A 15,504-nucleotide genomic window follows, 5' to 3' on the forward strand; every position below is an offset into this window, starting at 1 on the left:
AAGCCAAGGTTTAGATCTCCCCTGAGCAGTAAAAGGCTCTGAAATGGGGACATCCCTGCTACAAATTACCTCTGTCTACTTTTCTTTGCTAGTAATCTGCCCCTGAAATGATCCACAGAGAGTTTGCATTATTAGTAAAAGACTCAAGGCATATGCAGAGCAACAAAGGGAAGCAACAGTGGAAGTTACTTTTCCCTCTTTTGGCACGTTTGATTCATTGTGCCACCCTCATTTCCATTTAGTTTGCCTTTGCTGTGCGCGCTTTAAGTCTTGTGCAAAATCTCTGACCTTTGTTCTGTTTGCTTGATTATTTGCTTGCTTTGCTGCATTCAGACACCCTGCAGGTAAAGCAGAAGAGAGAGACGGCTTCAGTTGGAAAATGAGCACCTGAGGCCGATGTTCTCCAAGAGACGTTTGGAGCTTTGAGGTAGCACGGTTGCTGTGACAGGCAGTTTAGTTCTTTAAGGTGCAGTTTGTAGCATTTCTCCGAGCGCTTTTTAATTGCCAATGTGCCAAACCCAAAAAAGATTAGACTTTCACGGATCGACTGATTTCTGTGAGGCATGTCACTCAAGTGGAATTTGTTGCAAAATCAAAAAGATGTGACATTTATGCTTGCTCGTAAGCATTTTGCCTAAATGCCATTCTTCCCCTACAGCATTGCTAATAACAGCATGCAGCAGTATTGGCTCGATACAAGATGGCTCTAGCCAGTGTGATATCAATTATTTGTCAGTCGAGTCCTGAAGTCAGTTATCTCAGGGTTTAGAAACAGGACGGCAAACCAAAGCATAGATAAACAATGTTGTATGAATGTGTGTGTGTGTGACTGGAAGAATGAAACTTGCAGTAAGAAAGCCTTTTGAGTGCTCAACAGTCATCTGTCCAATATGAGTAGCAGTGGATTCACTTTTTTCTAATCAAAAGAAGGGCCATCATTTATCAAATTAACTCCTGAAACTGACCTCAAACTAGCGACTGATCCCCCAAAGTCATCAGCAAAGGGTTGGGAAAGCAGTGAAGCTTCCCCGTCATTAGCTTAAAATGCAGGTTTAAGGCACTTCCACATTGGCTAATGCTAATGTTAGCAAACAACCAGCTCCTACCACATCACAGAAAGACGAAAAACGAAAACTGATCTGGTTTCTGACAGGATTGGCTAGAAAGCCAGCCAAGGTTAGCCAGCTGCTTCTACATTCCATAGTCACTTATTTGCCTGTGTTTCCAGATAAGCTATGGGCTCAGTCAAACAGACATAGAAAACTGTTGGTGACCATCTGGCAACCACCGTTTGCAAGGAGACCAAACAGATGGCGAGTAGTCACTGGAGGTTGTGGCCTTCCGCTACAAGTGGTCACAAAGCAGCATACGATTCTGCACTAAAAATTTTGGGATTGCTTTCCAGGTCGAACAGTCACCAGTAGTTTCATGGAAGATGCCAGTTTGTCTCTAAATAATTACAAACTAATGATATTGAAACCATGAAAAGTGCAACGCAAACTAGAAACAAAGAACATTCTCTTTCAAATCAATCTGTTGCAACATCAAGGCACAGCTTTTAATTTAAAGATGAACATTCATGTTACTACTGCACATTCACCCAATGTATATACTATATATATATATAATGTTCTTCCTCTACACCCCCCCACCCCCCCCACCCCCATTTTTTTGCACATGTCGAGGAGTGTGTCAGGCTACATTTCACTGTGTGTTATACTTGTATAACTATGCATGTGACAAATAAAGAACCTTGAACCTTGAACCTTGAACCTTCATCGTTTTCGGGCTACAGCACGTTTTCAAGTTTCACTTCAGCTTGGATGATGAATAGCATCAAAGAAGTTGCCTTTATACAATACAGGAAACTGCGACAATGTGCAATCAAAGATATTCTGAGAAGGTTCTCGGTGTAACACTGAATACCTCTTTGTGACAAGTTTCACGGTAGCTACTAACTGTAACCTCAAGAAATCACTTGCCAGCCAGTCGGGTAATACGCACAAAGGTTGCTGGGTGTCGCTGGCCAGGCTCCATACCTAATACTCACCAGAAGAAGAAGAATTCCTATAATTTCTAATCTTTATAATCTCTTCTGCTATTTGCACATTCTTTACTGTAAATTCCTAAGTTAATTTGTAAATTTTGTAGTAAACTAACTTGTAAATATTGTAAAACTTTTCTTCTGTCATTTAATGGTCGGGCATTGTACAGCTACAAGCATTTCACCCCCATGTCATACTGTGTATGGTTGTGTGTGTGTGACAAATAAAATTTGAATTTGAATTTGAAGAAATCCAGATTTACCTCCTGAAGCCATTCTGGCTATTGTTAGCATGCACAAGGTTTACTCTCTTTATAACAGTGTATGATTTATATAAAGTCAATTAAATATCTTTGGGTTCGGCTGTTCTGGTCAGACAAAAAATTAATTGGTAAAGTCAAACCCTGCCTCCTTCAGTCCTCACGCTGAAGCATCCTTGGGCAAGATATTGAATCCGGACTTGCCCCTGATGCCTCCATCAGAGTGTGAGAGAGTGTGTGACTTAGGCTGAGAGCTTAGGCATAGATCAAAGCACTATACAATTAAGGTGAATGAGACTTGTAGTATAAAGTGCTTTAAGTTTTCAGCTGAGTAGAAAGGAGCTACAGTCCATAACAGTCCATTTACCATCTCAAGCTTGGAAATAAATGTGATTGGCTCTTCTTTTAAAAATGCACAGTTTTCCTATACTTTATTTTTTGCCCTTTTTTCAGCCTTTTCTGCCTAGTGAAGTTTTACAAGGGGAATATAGAGAGCATGTTGTGATTTTTCCATGGGGTAATACAGGATCTTGTACAGTAGCCTGTGTTAGAGTTCAGCCCAGGGTGTAGGAACTACTTCAAAGCCTTCGGCTACACCCTGTGGTTAGTGTAAAGCCAGGCACATGCAAGCTAGAGTGTTCGCACAAACCTTGCAGACAGTTAATATATACAGCATTTATTGTAAGGCAGGCACACGCCCTCAGACAGGCACAAATTTATTTAAGTCCATAAAAACACTTGACTGCGTGTAACCCCTAAATTCCCCCCACAGTCTTAGCATCAGCCTCCTTCACCCACCCCTCCACTTCCTCTCTTTTCTTTCTCCTCAAATCACGTCTCTGTTTTAAACTGGCCTCTCTGAGGCATATTTCACATTTGAGGCATTTCCTGTGCTCTGCTCATATCTGAGAGGAATGACAGTCCGAGAGTAGCGCACTCAGGCCATCTTTAGCCTGCCAGTGTGTGTGTGTGCATGTATTATGTGAATGATGGAACAATATATACCCCCCTGAGGCCTTCCTGCTGGGTGGTAAAGGGAAAAATCCATCACACTCGATATGTTATCCTGTGGTGGTCCAACTGTTGCACAGGACTGGACATTCCCACGCACTCACTGTAAGTTACAGGACACATTTTGAGGTTTTTGTTATGAATGGCAAGCCAGTCATTGAGATGGTCTGACGCTCTCTTTTGGCAAATGGACCGCCTGCTATTTACTCTTGGCAGCGGCAAACAAGTACGGCTGCACTTTGACAAGCCACTCAGGCTTTTATGCTCTCAAGAGCTTTTCACCAACCTTCTTGCAATTGTGCCTTTTGAATAATGATAGGGTGACTGTGTCAATATAATAAACAGTTTCCTAAGACATTAATGGATCACAGTTCATCTGGTGTGTGGATGTAAAAGGAGTATGGCACCCTCTTTGTGGAGGAAGATATGTTCTACTGTTTGTCAAGGGGAAAAATAATCTGCTTTCATGCCAACCATTAAAGCATTTAGCTTGTTAGACTGAATAACTGATGTTGCAGAGCATGAAACAGGCATTCAGGAAGTAACCATCCATTAGACAGGTCCTCTGGGAACGACATGCCTTCGTTTATTCATGTTTTGTTCCTCCTAGCTTTCACATTATATTAGCAACTCTGGGACGATAGTCAGTCTTTGGTTCATAATGATTTTTATAATTGGCTCTGACAAGTCAATATGTTTTATTTTCACCCTCATATTGGCTCAATAAGGCCTGGTCTTCACTGTTGGTCATTTTTTATGTTTTATTTTATTATTTAAGGCAGATGTGAAAGGGGATTGATTTTGCTTATCACCAGCTCTTTCTATTTTTGGACCCTAATAGAGTCGCAATTCAAAAGAATCCTTATTTATCTTATTCCTTGATGCTTCGGGTCACATTTTAACTCCCTGCCACCTTCCTTAAACAATTCGGTCACAACAGAGTAAAAATAGGACGCCAACCTCCTCACGACTTGGAAAAAAATCAGTGATGGCTGGGTGATTGGATGTGACTTTTTTGCATTTGGCAGCCAACTGCAAGTAGTTGCAGCCACCAACTGGTTGGTCAGAGAGTGAACATTCAACACCCTCAACCTCTGGGGTATCACTTTCACAGGGCGAATGCATAGATCACCTGGCGAGAGGCAACCAGTGTCCAGACAGCTGTGGTCTGAATTGGACTGGTCTAATTTATAAATGCAGACAAATTGCCAGCATGCTGCAATTAATCTGAGTCAGTCAGTTCAGATGAGTACAGCTTGTCTGTGACCCATCTCTTTGGAATAAAGAAACAAGACTCCCAAGCCCCTTTTTGAATTTGCAGATAAATTGGCATCCTGCAGCAACTATGTCACTATTTATAGTCACTATTTTTAGTATTTCTGGTTAAAATCTATGAGTTTGTGGCTGGACTCTGAATGTAAGAAGTTAATGTGAATATCTTTGCATATAAACAACAACAGACTTTTGTTTTTCACTGTTTCATCACAGTTCATCACTGTAATATCACAAACAGATTGCATGTAACTGCCACTGTGACTACATCCAATCACAAACCGATTAGCAGACTGTGTCCATCCTATTTATCACCGTCTCCATACAATAATGCATGAAGACACTGGTTTCCCTTTGTGTCACAGATTCAAAGTAGAAAACACTGTCTGCATCCTGAGCTTTTGACTCACAGAGATTAATTTGTTTTATTAATTAATTCATTGTCTTAAAAACTCATGTGGTTATTTGGGTATTTAATATGAGTATCCGCTATCTGCAGTATATAAGGAAAAGCAAACATTTGTTTGACTGTGATAGTTTCTTGTATTTATGTGCTTGACTCTTCTCATGATAATAAAGTATCTACTTTATAGTAGCAGCTAAAAAAGACCACAAAAGAACAGTTTTCTGAGACATTCTGCTCCTACAGCGAGTTGAGACCGTACTAGAGCTATTAAAATCACTGAAACTACGAAAATGTTCCTGCAGGTCAGAAAGCAATATATGACTACATAGAAGCATAGATGGTGACAGAAGTAGCTTTTAGGCAGTCAAGGCTTAAATTCAACAGAAGGACAAGATTTTTTTTCTTTTTTTCCCTTAAAGTGTTGACTGGTGTCTGGTGTACTTCACTGCAGAGTTTAGACTAAGCGAATAAGGTGGGGAGCAAACGTCAAGCTCCTCAAGGAGACCTGAACAGGGCATTGGAATTTGAGATTGAAGTTTTAAAGGTTTAAACAGCTGAATTGAACATTTTGCTGATCTGTGGCTTTTAAGTGTAGAGTTACCTTTGCTGATGACTGAAGCTGTCATTGTAAGCTTAACCATGTTATTATGTTTCCTAGGCTGACTGGAAAGTCCACAAAGCATGCTGATAGAGACCTGAATTTGTGCTGAATTTTAGAAAACCCCTTTTTTAAGTTTAATTTTTTACTCATACTGTACTTTCCTACTCTCACTAACTGGTAAGAGTTGTGATGGAAATGATCTGCGTCTCAAGGGACTCCAGGCTTACCCTTAGATACAGCAAAAGAAGGCCACCCAGGAAAGGTAGTTTGGTATCTGACTAGGCTGGGTCCTCAACACTTTCCGAGTGATTTTTTTCAATGTATGTCCAAACACTAAGAGAATGGGGAAGACCAAGGACATGCTATGATTATGTCTCTCGACTGGCTAGGGAGCTTGGTGGAAAACTATTGCTGGGAAGAGGGAAGTCTTAGCATTTGTACTAACACTGATGCCCCTCCATATCAGGCCCAGAGAAATGGCAGAACATGGATGGATGGTGTGAACCAGCAACAGAGTAACCTAAAAATCTTAACTGAAGTGCAGATAGTTGGAATCTGAAATTAGGATGTTACCAGACATGAATATAAAGCAAGGAACATTTGTGAGCTATAGGATTGTGCAGAATAATTGTCTTTGTGGTAAATCAGTGGATGTCTAATGACTTCTTATGCTGTCTGCAGCGCACACGGCTCGGATAAGATGTCACGCAGTGGTGTTTGTGTGAGTCACGCTGTTGTGTCTATATACAGAAGGCTCTTAAGGGATGGAGCGGATCAGCTCATATGTTTGGTCTGAACAGAGTCACCTTTGACCTCTTAACATCAAAGCGTCCTAGAGCAAACATCAATAAGTGAATGCCTTGGCAGAAACATAGGAGAGAAAATTTTTGTCCAATAGGCAAATTTGAAGCAGAGTGAGACTCAAAACCAGAGAAACCTTTGAGTAAATTATACAAATTGATATTGTACTAAAAGGAGAGACTTTAATGTAATAATCATAATTATCCTCAGTGGACGAAGTTACTGGTGATCTCTGGGACGGATGACTTCCTGCTAACCATTAAACAGACAGTTAAATCAGCAGGGATTTGAGTAATTAGATTTCCACGGTCTTAAATCAAATTTACTACTTGTTTAAAGCAAACAACAAAACAAGCAGATGCCGCTGTGTTTCCCTCTATTTCGAGCTAAATGGAGCAGTTGTTGTTGTTTGAATTGGACGTCAGCCTCATGCTGGAAAGAGATTGCTCCCGCCGTCCTGCTGATGCTAGCGGTGATCCAATCCTCAGCCATTACTGTGCCAGCACAGGCGATTATTAGGTCCACGTCTGGGTGAAAGTATTAGCGTGGAGTTAACATGGTAAGAGGAAACAAGGAAACATATGAATGCAACCTTTATGTTTTTTTATAAAGCAGGCCAAAATACTAAAAAGACTTGGACTCTTAGATTGGGCTTGAGGGTTTTAGCATTGTTGTGTCTGCTATGATTAGTTATTGACTGAAGACTTACCTGATCATCTTCCAGAGCCAGGCAGGCTATAAAAGAGTCTCTAAATCATTATCACTGCTCTCTTATTGAAATAAATTCTTTCACTCTGAAGTTCCCCTCCTGATTGAGGAATTTGCACTCTTTTACCCAGTGTGACTCTCTTTGTGATAAGAGTTCGTCTCTACTGGGATTTTACTTAAGTATTTCCACTATTTCATTTTTAACTCTTCTATTCCCATTCATTCTAGAGGAAATTTTTATCAATGAATAAATAATGCTGTTTGTATAAATTTTGTAAGAACAAATAACAGAACAAGTGTCAACTGCCTCCATAGACCTTATAAAACATATTGTAGATGTAGATTCATTTTATCTCAAGGCCACCAGATGGCGATAGCTGTGGCTGTAAAAAAGATAAATTAATAAAAATGGTCAAACGACTTTTTGTCTTGACCTCTCTAAACACTATCCTGCTGAGTTTATAGGTGCACTCCCTCATTTTGGATCATATTCAGTAATTTACATCTTTATCGTACTAGTTTATACGTTTCAAAATAGAGGATTAACTGTAGTATCAAACCATATGCTCACTTGCTAATAAAGCGTCAGTCATTAGTCAGTGAACGTGCAGGTTTGTGTTGAAGCAAAGCTGAAAAGCCTTTACAAATACCTTGGAGTGTGTGGGTTTGTTACATTTTTTTGTAAGTAATGTTGATGACTTTGAGGTTTGAGCTCTTGCTTGGACAAAGAGCTTTGAGACTGTTGTTTGATTTTTTTTTTTTTTACAAACCAGTCCTTACAGTAGATGCTTGTTGGAACCACTTGCAATTTCATGGGTGTAAAATCGCAGTTTCAGGACTCCTGATTAATAAAATAACATTTTCCAAACTGACCCATGTAGCTGCTATGCCACCTCTTTCCAACGTTTCCGGACAGTGAAACAACCAATCACAGGAGATTATAGCCTCGCCTTGATGGATGTAATCTGTCTGACCAAGTTGCATCAGACATCTTAGCTGTTGCATTACACAGCTTTATAGATGTGCCGTAATAAAAAATTTCTCTGCCTCTTTAAGCTGCCATTTGTTATCCTGATTCATCTCATAATCTTTAAAATGTCAGAAAACATCGATGGAACATCTAAACCTAAGATTAGCTTTCCACATTCCCTTTATCTCACACTTGTTTGACCTTATTTTCCCAAAGCACTCGCTGTAATCTTTAATCGATATCTGCATTCATATTAACTCCTCTCAGCACTCTCATAAGCTACAGCAGTCCGAGTTATACAAAATAAAATGGAGCCGCAATCACAGCCCTAATGACACTGAAGCACCGAGGCTGCCATCGCTGCTGTTTTGTCCTCGAAGCACCTGCAGTAAATTTGCTCGCTCAGCCAAACGTAATTTGTGCTAGTGCTGCATTTTGTTTTTCCTCATGCTTTCAGAAGATGAGTTGTCATCTTTTGGGTATCTTATGATGGTACTCAGGCAAGTCTGTATATATATCAGTTCCAGTAATAGTCAGCAGCTGGTTGCTATCCTGGAGAAGCAGATGATGCTGAATTAGTTCACACTGCAGTGATTTGCTTTAGAACCTCCCTCAAGTGCTAATCCATCCCTGTCTGTGTATGTGTGCGTTCAGCTTCCAATCTGGCAGGTGTTTGCTTTAAAGGCAAGAGTTAGAGACTCGATCAGAGGAGGTACATCTTGAAATTACATTATTTAAAAGACTTTTCTTCCAGCCTTATTCTTGTGATGATTTGGGTGTTGTCCAGGGATATCCAGCAGCTCTTCATACAGGACCAAATCATCCACGTCTAGCTGAAGGAGCCCGGGGTGATTGCACAGAAGTCACGGTGATCAGTTCGGCCAAGCCAGATCATGATGACTTGGCTCTGTCCCAGTCTTACAGAAGAAGAAGGTGTACTTTATTGGTCCCCGTGGGGAAAATCCCTCTCTGCATTTAACCCATTCACTCAGTGAAGCAGTGGGCAGCCACTGGGCACCCGGGGAGCAGTGTGTAGGGACGGTACCTTGCTCAGGGGTACCTCAGGGTAGCCGTTCAGGGGAATCGAACCCCCGACCTTCCGATCATGGGGCCACCACTCTACCTACTGAGCTATCCCTGCCCTTACAGAAGCCAAACACAACCTTCATTGACCAACCTGTGCTTCCAACAGTGCAGTGAGATCGACATAATGTTGGATCAGTCTGCAGATTTGAGGTCTGTTTGCACTGATTTGTTTTACCAACCACGTGTGCGGCTTAAACACAGGGTGAACAACATGACGAGTGATCTGCCTGTCGCTGTGTCTTGTTGACAGTTCGGCTGTGGCATATTGGCGTTAGCGCAACCGACATCTGCTTTCTGGGAGATTAGATGTTACCGGACTGTGCTAGCTGGCTCTGCAGCTTCGGTCCAGGCTTGGTCTCTAATCGGTGCTGGCACGACCTCCTTAAAGGCTGGAGGCGTTGACAGGGACGTCTGAGCCTCCCTCCCCCAATCTTTCATTCCTTCTGTTCGTCTCTCCATCCATCCAGTTTTCTCCTTATCTCTTCCGTCTCTCTGGACTTCAGACTCTGACGGATCTGCTTTGTTGCTCGGCTCATGATGAGCACCGAACCCTCCCGAAGAGGTGAAATCTGAATATGAGCTCATGTTTTAATTTGACACTGAGATTATTTTTCAGCTGTCATTTTAAATGTCTCATTTGTTTTCTTTAAACTTGATCCAGACCTCGATGCTGACAGGTTGATTATAGCCTCATGCTGATGGCTCTTTCTGCTTGTGGTCGACCGATATTGGTTTTTCAATTACCAATAGAAAATCTTCAGAGAGCAGGGTGGCCAGTATGTATTGCTGATATCATAATTTTTCACATTGGAGACTAAGAGAGGATGTGGAAGGAGCACAGCCTCTAACTTCTAAAGTGGTTTTGGAAACCGTAATGACTCTGTCCTTTGTGATTCAGCTTCACATCAACCTCACTGGCCTCCAAGGTTTGGCGATCATGTCAGGGAGTGTCTCTTGACATCAATGTGGTTGTACTGGTTTTACTTTAATGGCTTAATTTATTGGCTCCTTAAAGGGCAGGTCCTTTAAAAATGCTTATGTTCAGAATAAAGACCATCAACTTTTTATAGCATTTTTTTTTTGGTCATCTTATAGAAACTGTAAACTTGTACATTTTAGATTTTATATTGCAAAGTCAAGACCCTGTATCAAAGATTGACTGTTTACTGTAAGCTTAGCTCAGGCTTGGTCTCCACAAACTCCAGATCATTAGACAGTAAATGCTCCTATATTTGCTAGCAAGTTGCTAACGTTATCGTCTGCGATTAGAAGCAATGGATGTGCGGTTGGATATTATGAGAACAAGTCTTTAGTCTTTGAATGCGCTCCCATGATTACTAGCTAAAGACTCGGTCACGCTATAGTAAAAATGGGGCAGCAACCTCCTTGCAACTGGTGGCTACCTCGTTATTAAACTGAATATTTTGCTATCAGAAACCAGCAACCGCCTGGCTGCCCAGAGTTAAACCACTCTTGGCCTCTGGGCAACCACTTTGGATGGATGGTGATTGCACAGATTACCTTGAGGAAGGCAACAATCACAGTCTGATTCAAAGTGACTGCAGTCGCTCTCACACTGATGAAGGTTCACACATAATTGCCACGTAATTTATGAACACAGGCTGTCACGTTGTTGCAGTCAGTGTGAGTTTGTCTACGCAGGTGAGCGTTACTCGTCTTTGACACTCAATTCAACTGGTTGGCAACTGGTTGTATTTGGGTTATGTTCCTTTATTAAAGGCTGAATAGCAAGGCTGTCATTTTGTACTTAAACTGCTGCACTGCAGCAAGTCTGTAACTATTTGTCTGTCACAGCGAGTGAGAAGAGCCATGTGGAAAAGGAAAAAGAGGATCCAAGCGCAGGCAGTCGTGAAGGTGTGAAGGTGATTTATTGAACACAAAAATATGGAGAGGCAAACGGCAAAATGGAGAACTAAACTATACTGGGACAACTAAACTACAGAGCAAGAACAAGAACACGAACCTGAACATAAAGGAAGGAAGGAAGGAAGGAAGGAAGGAAGGAAGGAAGACGATGGTACATGATGATGACAACAGGGAACACACGGATGAAACATGGTGGATACGCAGACGGACCAGCAACTACAAAGACAGAGGACACAAACTTAAATACACACAGAGAAACACAGGGGAATTACACACAGGTGGTGGACACAGCTGGGAATAATCAACAAGACGAGACAGAGGTAAAACTGAACACACTCACATGAGGCGCAGACCTTCACAATAAAACAGGAAACGAGAACACTACACCAAGACGCAGACCTGACACTGAGAGACAGACAGAGAATGACACATGGAACCTGAACTAAACTAAACGTGAGATACAACCGAGAACAAATCCTTAACACAAATAAACAGAAACATGAAACTCTAATAATAAACATCATAATCATTAACACAAGAGAACAATCCCTGATGCAAAATTAAACCAAAACATAAACTCAAAATACTGGGTCAAACTGACCCAGAACCGTGACATTGTCAAGGAATTCCTAAATTTCTGTTTCAAATCTACGAGGTTCTGGCTGCACTCAGGTCAGGGAATAAGCATCACTCCCTAGCAACCAGGGGTTGTCCAGGGGTTGCCAACCAGTCTCTAGGTGTGTGTGGTTGAGGCTAATTCCTAATTATGACGCATATCAGAGTCACGTTATAAATGGGAAGTCATTGGTTCTTTTTGCGGTGACCTGAGTGAGACAAATTCTGACCAAGAAAAAAATCTGAACCTGTCGTTTGTTTCATTAAATCCACTCACCCTTCCAATTATTCAAATTTGCACTCACTCAGGCTTTTAGCCACTCCAGCGCTCGGCTCATAATCCCTGTATTTATTAACATCTTTGACATCTCTAGTAGCTCACGTGATGGATTACTGGCCCGAGACCATTGTTAGCCTCTGCACTCTAAATATATTTCATTTCATGTGGTTTGAGGTCGGAGGCCTGGTGAAACCGGGCTGTGTGTGCTTCTGCTCTGCTGGTCCGGCCTCTGCAGTCTACAGACATCCCCCCCCTCACCCTCCGGTTCCCCTTCGCTGTCTTTGTTTCGGTGCTGCTGCTGCTGCACTTGGCCATGCCTGCAAATGAGCACCAGGACAGAGCAATTATTCACCACAGGGGCAAACCCTGCACCCCTCCTTTGTACATACGATACACACACACACACACACACACACACACACACACACACACACACACACACACACACACACACACACAGATACTGTCATGTTAAAATGTTTCATGCATTTGTAATGTGTAGGGCTGAGATAAACAGGGAAGAGAATGAAACGCACTTCTGGAAATTTCTTGGATGGAGATGGTCTTTTATGTTGGAACTTAATTCCCTCTGGGGGTTTGATGAGCTTCATATCCCTTTCAAAGATGAATTAATGTAGCCCTGACACACACACATTTCTTGTGTACATCTCCACCCTCCCCTTTTCTCCACCCAACCCCAATGTAATGCAGACACTGGCTTGTCTGCAGCACTATCTGTATGTGTGTGTGTGTGCGTGCTGGTGAAGGGGAGATCTTTGTGAGGCAGTGTGCCGGTCCTCTGTGTGTGTGGATGAGAGGGAGTGCGTAATCTGCAGCGGCGTGCTCGCCAGCTCCGCTTGCTGACAAAAAGGCATCTCTTCGTCTGCGTGGTGCTGCCCCTCTGACTCCTGCTCTCTCCTCTTCTCACCTCTTCATCTCTTTTCTTTTTCCTCTCTCTTTCTCTGCAGAAGCCGCTGCCTTGCCCCCTCCCCCTTGTGTCCTCTTTGCAGACAAAAAGCTGGAATAACTGCCCCACCAGGTAAGATGCTGTGTATTATATTATATAGTCCCTTTCTAGCTGCTTTTACAGCTACAAATATGATGTGCATGCTCAGTATTATACAGGCTGGGGGAAAAAAGGAAAATTCTCAAGAGAAAAAGAGCCGGCTTTCTTTCTTTCTTCTTCTCCTCTTCCTTGTCTGATTGTGTGTATGATCTCTAATCAGCATCTCCCTGGGTATCATTCTCTTTTGTTTGGCACAGATTGAGAATATTTGCTGCTGACATATTCGAAGGACGGCGAATATGAAAAAAGTGATGCTGTGATAAGCCAGGGGCTGTTGTTCCTCTGGTTTGATGACCTTTAGTCTTTGTGACGTGCTCCGTCTAGACACCCCTGATTATTCAGCCACCACGGTTCACTCAGGGTGAGCTGCTGCTGCTGCTGTGTGCCTGTGTGTGCGAAACCGAGATAAAAGCCTGATCTTCTGATTTTTTTATACTTTATTTCACTTGGAAACAATGCTGATTGGGTTCTATTTAGAGGCTGTAGCTGTGATGGCATGCGGCCGTTGGCGGTTAGCGACTCATAGCCAACAGATTGTTGGTGGTTTCTCAGTGGGAGCGACACCAAGCCGAGCGAGACCGCAGGATGCATTACGCTGCCTGTCAGCGCCGGCTGAGCTGGCTGTCACAAGTTTGCTGACAGCTCGATCGACTTTTGGAGCAGGTGGCGATGTAGCGCCCTTTTTTTTCTCCCACTCTATCTTTTCTGTTTCTTTTTCCTTTCTTTTTGTCCTTTCTACTATTTATTCCTCCGCCTCCTGCTTTTATCTGTTTTGTTCTTTCGTGTTGTGGCACCATCCGAGGGGACAATAAACCACTCCATATTCACTTAGTAGTTAAACAAACTTCTAATAGTCTTAATCTCACCGTAATGCACCAAATCTCTGTTTCTCTGTGTGTTGGTTTGTTTCTTTGTCCACAAACTCCTCCCATATCATTAAGAGTTGAGCAACCGATCTTGGCACACAGGTTCATCTTAAGACCAAGAAGGTTCTTATCTATATCAGATAAAATGAAGCCATCCTGTCGTTGAGCAACAGTCTGTTGTTTTTAGCATTTATGCACCTGTGAAAACATATTAAAGCATCCTATCCTTTTAAATTCACAACAATAACATTTGAATTATACCCACAAAAACTGCATTATTCATGAGAAATTATGACGCCTTCAAAGCAACTGACAAAAATGAACTGGTATTTTTTAAAACTAAACAACATCTACTATGCATTTCTTGCCAGCAGCACCAACAGGGCAGACAGTACTGTAACATGGGCGTGTAACGGCATGCACCGGTGTTTATATGTAAGAAGCCTTTTCCTCCCTTACTTTTTATAGTGGACAGTTGGCCTCGGGCAGGTTGCAGTATTCACTGTAAATGAAAGATGGACGTAGGCCTGTGACTCACATATTTATGTATATATATTTATATGTATATAGTCCTTGGACAGGTCTCCAGTCCATCACAGGGCAAACACACAGCAACTCAGAACCTTCTCGCTGTGAGGCAACGCTGCTAACCACCACACCGCTGTGCCACCCTCCTACTTTTGTTTCTGCCGTCTCACCAACGTTACGCATGTATAACTGCGTGCTAGAAGTCACCGCAATGTCTGTCATATCTATAGTGGCATGACGCCCCCTCGCTCCCCTCCCTGAATCCCCTTTTCTCTCCGCCTATCTCTGTCTCCGTCTGCTCGCACGGTTGCTGGGCAGCTCTCAGGCGAGCTGTCTGCTTTCTGGGACCAACTTGGGATGACAAGCCAGGGCTGAGGCGGGCAGGACGAGGGGGGCGGATGCGCCCTCTTTCTGTCCTTGTTGTTGGGGTCACAGCTTGTCCCCCAATCACCCAGCACCTCCTCTCCTCTCTTTCCCTTTTTTTCCCCTCCTCCCTCCTCCTGCATCCCTCTTCCGGTTCTGCCAAGCCCGTGCCTTCGGAATAGGGCGCAGCAGGCAGTTAACCAACTGTTGCCATGCTTGAAGGGCAAAATGAGTGGGAGAGAGAAAGAGTCAACACCACCCTGCTTCTCGCTGCTGTTAGTCAGCGGAGATAAATGTAGGTGCCACAGCGAAGTCAAGCGCAGAAAAGAAAGGCACTGTTTTCTCTTCATGACATCTTCAACTGCAAAAAAAATATGCCTAAACTGTAGATTTAATCCGAAATTGCAGGGATATTGAGCCCGGGTATTTAACAATACAAAATGCAACTTTTTCCGAACTTCTTAATCAGGTTCTTAATCATTAGGGGGGGAGATAAATTCTAGGCTGATTATCCAGCTGGCACAGGAGCTGCTGTAGTCGCCCAGCGTTTCTCAACATCTGCCTCTCAGGCTGCAGTGTTTTTATACCTCCCTGTCAGAGATTAATGCGTGCTGTGGATAATTTGAAGAGGCAAAGTGTTGGAGACAGGAACATGGGAGTCCCTTGACTTTGACAGGAAGCCCTGAAGTGAGTGTTGACAAGTGATACTTGATGTGCATGACGCTAGATGCCAAAGCTGT

The 15,504-nt window shown here is 42.7% G+C and overlaps 1 protein-coding gene across 4 annotated transcripts in view; it reads left to right on the top strand.

The window, feature by feature from the left end:
* LOC147301870 (uncharacterized) overlaps nucleotides 1-15,504 on the top strand; it is a 79,686-nt gene that overhangs the window by 17,943 nt on the left and 46,239 nt on the right. For 3 of the 4 annotated variants that reach the window (XM_086284019.1, XM_086284017.1, XM_086284018.1), the window contains exon 2: nucleotides 12,910-12,980. The gene's annotated coding sequence lies outside the window, so the exon portion shown is untranslated. Of the gene's footprint in view, nucleotides 1-9,302; nucleotides 9,722-12,909; nucleotides 12,981-15,504 lie in introns of those variants that run through there. The other variant, XM_086284016.1, reaches the window with a different exon arrangement.

This window comes from Aulonocara sp. 'chitande type north' Nkhata Bay, linkage group LG23 (assembly GCF_057382095.1).
Source record: "Aulonocara sp. 'chitande type north' Nkhata Bay isolate Kocher_YH1m ecotype deep benthic linkage group LG23, A_spYH_male_GT1.1, whole genome shotgun sequence".
Lineage (NCBI taxonomy): Eukaryota > Metazoa > Chordata > Actinopteri > Cichliformes > Cichlidae > Aulonocara > Aulonocara sp. 'chitande type north' Nkhata Bay.